At 50.0% G+C, this 6328-nt stretch overlaps 2 protein-coding genes across 2 annotated transcripts in view; one reads left to right on the forward strand and one right to left on the reverse strand.

Moving 5' to 3' along the window:
* Window positions 1-6328, reverse strand: part of LOC132471572 (myosin regulatory light chain 2, skeletal muscle) — a 261626-nt gene that overhangs the window by 158404 nt on the left and 96894 nt on the right. The gene's annotated exons all lie outside the window — the stretch shown is intronic.
* The window catches only part of shank1 (SH3 and multiple ankyrin repeat domains 1), a 19624-nt gene continuing 16841 nt past the window's right edge, over window positions 3546-6328 (forward strand). The window contains exon 1 of the mRNA XM_060070721.1: window positions 3546-3626. The gene's annotated coding sequence lies outside the window, so the exon portion shown is untranslated. The remainder of the gene's footprint in view (window positions 3627-6328) is intronic.

Genomic DNA, 6328 nt, shown 5'->3' on the forward strand with positions numbered 1-6328 from the left:
CGTTTAGCACCCCTAAACAGTGCATTCTGATGCTAACATTTGAACCCAACTAAACAGTGCATTCTGATGCTAAGTATAGGCTAATACTTTAGTACCACTAAACAGCTTCTGATGCCAAGCATAGACTTGTACGTAAAGACATCTCAAACGAGAAGCAGACACCATCTCTGATTGCGAATCTCTTTTCCAACCCCAAAAACGAAAACAATGAATCATTTCAAACGTGAACGATATTCAGAAGATGCCAACGAAGAAGCAAGCGTCTGCTCCAGTTGTACCGTCGCTGAGACAACGTAAAGGAAGTTTCTGTCTGTTGTGCCGCGCTCTCCCAACTATTTCAGGCCTCGCTGTCTTCCACTTGGTAAATTATTCATGTACACCGTTGCCTCTCCCACGGTTCCTCTGTTCTTTACGTCGGTAGTTCCATGGATCCAGAGGGACGTGAAGTCTTCACCCCCAGAGGCTGGCCGCACGCTCCACATTTACATTGATGGAGTTCAGCAGACACTTTTATCCAAAGCGACTTAAAATGAGTACATTTGTCAGCAGAAGGAGTAACACCAATATACCGCTGTCGTTACAGTACGGATGTTCATTGAACCAAGTGCCCAGCACCAAACCATCGCCAGGTTAACCCATTCCCTGTATACAACAAAGTTAGCTAGGATAAGAAGATGCCAGGATGTACAACATGCATTAAGTGAGTAAGAGGGGTTTAGGTGTGTGTGTGTGTGTGTGACTCAATTAGTCTTGAGTCTCTTGCGGAAGCTGGTGAGCGAGTCTGCAGTCCTGACAGTGGCAGGGAGCTCGTTCCACGCTCTTACCCAGCACTAAGAAGAGTTGTGTGACCGCACAGCGTTGAGGCAACAAATGTTACCTTCAGGTGGGCACAGACTGAGAGAGGGAGAGAGATGCTCAGTCATCTGTGAATGCCCCGTAGGAAACTAAACAGCCACCTGTTCTCTGTAACCTTGGGAGCGAAAGCACAGGCCTGAGTCAGAGGCCGAAGGGGCAGAGTTTGATAGGCTGTTCAAAAAGAAAGAGAGAGAGAGAGAGAGACACACACACACACACACACACACACACACACACACACACACACACACACACACACAGAGGGTGAAAAGAGGTGAGAGTGTTAGATAAATGGGCCGCTGATGCACATTATTTCCCAGGTGAACGCGGAGCGGGACTGTAAATGATTCGACGTGTCGAATCATTTCTGTAAAGTATGGCCGTGACACACACCAGAGTGTGAGTGCATGGACGGGCTGGAACACGTCAGCTGTGCGAGCGGAGATATTGCCGTTGGTGTTATTGCAGCCATTCCTCTCCATTAAGTTTGGATTCTTTGTCCTCCAGGCCTTCATGCCGCTTCCCCCCCCAGCCCCCCACGGAGATGATCCTTCCCGCTTTATGTCTGTTTGTCGAAACACAGAATATCCAACCGTTTGCATTTTCCCTTGCACTACAAAAGGATGTAAAATGAGAAGGAACCTCAATTCTTATCTCATCATTACCAGGTTCTCCCGGCCATCGTGTGAAGTGACTTGAATTTAAACCGACTTGACACACTTGACTCCAGGTCGGTGTCAGAGCCATAGCCCAGTCTAACCAGACCATAATAGACGATCGCAGAGCAGTTTGGTCGGACCCGACCGCAAACAGGAGCCCGTATGGTTTGACCCCCAGCCCGGGCAAGCAAGGTCTGGCTGCAGAACCCATCCATTTCCCTGTCACTGTGGCTATTTATACAACGCCCCCCCCCCCCCCCTACTGCGCTCATCTGTGGAACCATTACAGGGGTGTCGGCTCATCAAAGCCGGTCTGACATGCCTCGCTCAACACTGATTGGCATCATGGAGTGGATTTCTACTTGCTCTTCATTTCAGCAATGGCACTGGAGCCTCCCACCTCCACTTAATGGTGAGCTCGCTCGCCCCCTCCTCTCTCTCCCCTCGTTCACTCACTCGCTCTGGCTGGCTCACACACACACACACACACACACACACACACACACACACACACACACACACACACACACACACACACACACACACACACACACAGGCTCACTCCTCCACCCCCTCCATTCTCTCAGTATGCTAACGAGGATTGCGACGGTAGCTTCCCTCATCCTCAAATTCAATTCATTCTTAATTCATATCTATGTGTCTGCATACATGCCTGAGCTTTGGTGTGTGTGTCTGTGTGTATGTGAGGAGTGTTTGTGTGTGACAGAAAGAGAGCATGCATGTGAGAGATGGAGTGTGTGAGTTGTATTGGGTGTGTGTGTCTAAAATATAGCATGCATGCATGTTTGTGTGAGATGTAGTGTTTGTGTGTGTGGCAAATAGCATTCATGTGCGTTTCTGTGAGAGAGAGAGGGTGTGTTTGTGTGCGCGTGCATGTGTATGAGAGAGGGTGTGTTTGAGTGTGTGTGTGTAAGATTTAGTTGTGTGGAAGGAGGAGGCGAATGGATGCTCTGCGCGTTGCAACGCATCGACGTGTTATATCCTTCGCTGCCTTTGTTATGGTTGAATCCGGCTTGGCTCCACACACGGCTGGTGTGAAAGCGTGTGTTTGTGTGTGTGTGCATTTGTATGTTTGTACTGTACACCTCATGCGCGGTCTCTGCGGCGGCGTGGCTGCAGACCCTCTCTTTCCTTCGCTGGCGTCAGCCCTGGGAGTCACAGAAAGATTAAATAAGTCTCCATACATTTCTTCTTCTGCGGCTTAGAAGCCAAGACTCCAACTCTTCCAAGACATCAAAGACCGAGAGAGAGAGAGGGTAAGAGAGAGGGGGTAAGAGAGAGAGAGGGGGTAAGAGAGAGGGAGAAAGAGAGTGGGAAAGAGGGAGTATGAGAGAGAGAGAGAGAGAGAGAGAGAGAGAGAGACGAAACAGGTACGGGGGGGGGGAACGCAAGCAGCCAACCAGCTGAATGATAGGAGGAGGAGAGAGAGAGAGAGGTCGTTCGAACACACAGTACACGGGCAGGCAGAGGGAGAGCTAGGATTTGAGCGAGCGAGGGGGAGGGCGAGAGAGAGAGAGTGAGAGGGAGGGAGAGCGAGGATACGCCGGAGAGCGAGCGAGAGAGCGAGAGAGCGAGTGAGGGAGAGAGGCTGTCAGGACTGAGCGAATAGAGAAGTGTTACTACAGAGCTTCTGGAGGGCTGCTGGCTGAGAATCAGGGAGGATGCCTCAACGCCGGGTCCAGGCTGGAGCCCGGGACCCCTTGTGATCGCCGTAGGAGGGGGCCGGGGGAGGGGGGCACCACGGGGTGGAAGCGGAAGGCTTTTTTTTCCTTTTCTTTTTTAAAGAACCCCCCCAAAAAACCTCTGCCTTGCTGCGCTCTTCATGTGCAATCCTCTTCTTCGCCCTCCTCCTCCTCCTCCTCTTCCTCCTTTTCCTCTTCTTCTGCTGACAATCGCCAGGTTTCCCCCCCCTCCACTCCTCCACTCCTGTCCCGTCACTCTTGCCTCCCTCTCTCCCTCTCTCCCTCCCTCTCCCTCCCCCCTACACACACACACACACACACACACACACACACACACACACACACACACACACTCTCTCCTGCTCTCCGAGGGAAGGAGCCGTTTCCAGCAGGGATTGCAGCTGAGACGGTAAGAGAGCTTTGTGTTTCTGCATGCTGGGAGACGGGGGAGACGCGGGAAACGGGGGAGACGAGGGGGGTGGGAGCAGGGATGCTTGGGGTTGGGGGGGGGGGAAGGGTTGGGTATGCCGGCACGCTTCGCAGTGCAGGGATCTTAACGTTGAAGTGGGATTCTGCAGGAGTGAGCTGCTGTGGCATGGGTACTGACAAGGTGTAGATGTGTGTGTGTGTGTGTGTGTGTTGTGTTGTGCGTGTGTTTGTGTGTTTCTGTGGTGCGGGGGAAGACTGTGTGGTTTACGGGGGGGGGAAGATGGTGGGGGTGGGGGTTTGCCGGCGAAAAGGGGGTTGCACGTTCCAAGTTTTACTGCATTGATTCGGAATGTCTGTTAAACCCTCCTCAGTCACGTGGTTCGTCCGCTAATCCAATAACCAGCTCCAGTGTGCACGGCAGCGTGCACGGCAGTGTGTGCGGTCACGGTGTGCCCGACACAGGCACCCTAATGACGGGGAGGGAGGGGAGTGGGGGGTGTACTGATGGATGAAGAAACAGGAGGTGGAGAAGAGCCAGTGTGGGGGGTATGTAACTCCTTAAGCTAGTGGATAGAACAGTAAGCTAGTGGATAGAACAGGACTGATAGAACAGTAAGCTAGTGGATAGAACAGTATGCTAGTGGATAGAACAGTACTGATAGAACAGTATGCTAGTGGATAGAACAGTATGCTAGTGGATAGAATAGTACTGATAGAACAGTATGCTAGTGGATAGAACAGTACTGATAGAACAGTATGCTAGTGGATAGGACAGTACTGATAGAACAGTATGCTAGTGGATAGAACAGGACTGATAGAACCGTATGCTAGTGGATAGAACAGTACTGATAGAACAGTATGCTAGTGGATAGAACAGTATGCTAGTGGATAGAACAGTACTGATAGAACAGTATGCTAGTGGATAGGACAGTACTGATAGAACAGTACTGATAGAACAGTATGCTAGTGGATAGAACAGTATACTAGTGGATAGAACAGTACTGATAGAACAGTATGCTAGTGGATAGGACAGTACTGATACAACCGTATGCTAGTGGATAGAACAGTACTGATAGAACAGTATGCTAGTGGATAGAACAGTATGCTAGTGGATAGAACAGTACTGATAGAACAGTATGCTAGTGGATAGAACAGTACTGATAGAACAGTATGCTAGTGGATAGGACAGTACTGATAGAACAGTATGCTAGTGGATAGAACAGTATGCTAGTGGATAGAACAGTATGCTAGTGGATAGAACAGTAGGCTAGTGGATAGAACAGTATGTCAGAGGACAGAACAGTACTAGTGGATAGAACAGTACTTTGGTAGTGATAGAACAGTATGCTAGTGGATAGAACAGTATACTAGTGGACATAACAGTACTGATACAACCCTATGCTAGTGGATAGTACAGCAATAGTGAAAGAACAGCAATGCTGATGGAACAGCACTGTAGATATACCTGTTTGCTTGCAGTATTGGACTGAACATTGGTGTAGTAATATTTGATATTCATGTGAATGTAACCGGATGCTGTTGGACTCAATACTGTATTCTCTTCAATGGGAGTCAAAGACGGAGACAGCAGGGGATTATCGGCAAATGAAGAGCAGAGTGGAAATGAAAAAAAAAAAGAACGCCTTTTCATGACAGGGAAAATAACCAAAACCAAAATGCTGATATTGTTGTTGAATAATGATGGATAGAGAGATGGCTCAATAGATGGTTCCAGCCTCCTTCTGACACACCCACTCAGCTCCATTAGCATGCATGCGTGTATCGGTGGTGAACTGGCTGACAAGATACCCCAACGGAGGCAATGCCTTGCTCCTCCTTGTTCAGAAGACCAAAGAAAAGTCACCCTCCTGCCTCAGAGACCTTCTACACACTCACGTGCAGCGGGCGAAACGCACGCTAGTACCCAGATCTCCCATGCTCTCGTGCACACCGGTACGATCACATCTGGCACTTTGCCACGCAGACCGCGTTCAAATAGCACCGACATGCATGCGTGCACCCAGCTGTTCTCTCGCTGGGCTCGCCACTCCTGCAAGGGAAAGGGCTCACGTTGCCAGCATGCGTTTTGCTTTCTGCACACTGATGAGGAACACGCACGGCGCTGTCCCCCACCAAGGACACCTTTTGGGTGAGGGTTTGATGGACACACTGATGCACATCGCTCGTCAGTTGTGTGGTTTAGGGTTTACACAGCCCACAGGGAGGAGTGTGTGGAGTGTGTGTGGCTCACACATCATCACACGCTGGGCCGCCGCCCCTGCTCCACTGCAGGGCGGTATGACCGGAAAGCATGGAGGTGGTTCTGAACAACCGCAAGAGGAATGACTTCAGGATACCCGGAAACAAAGTGTTCCTATACCGATGTAGAAAACAAGCTAGTTCACATATTCTTATTTTCTTTTATATATATATATGTGTGTGTGTGTGTGTGTGTGTGTGTGTGTGTGTGTGTGTGTGTGTGTGTGTGTGTGTGTGTGTGTGTGTGTGTGTGTGTGTGTGTGTGTGTGTGTGTGTGTGTGTGTGTGTGTATTTTCTTTCCACCAGCACAGCAAATAGTGGTAGCCATCTTCCGCCCACGCACAGACATTGTCACCAGCCCTGTGCACACGTTTCCTGCTCACACTCTCCCCTCAGGGCAATACTCAATCGGATAATCAGATC

Source organism: Gadus macrocephalus, chromosome 2 (genome assembly GCF_031168955.1).
Source record: "Gadus macrocephalus chromosome 2, ASM3116895v1".
NCBI classification, from domain to species: Eukaryota; Metazoa; Chordata; class Actinopteri; order Gadiformes; family Gadidae; genus Gadus; species Gadus macrocephalus.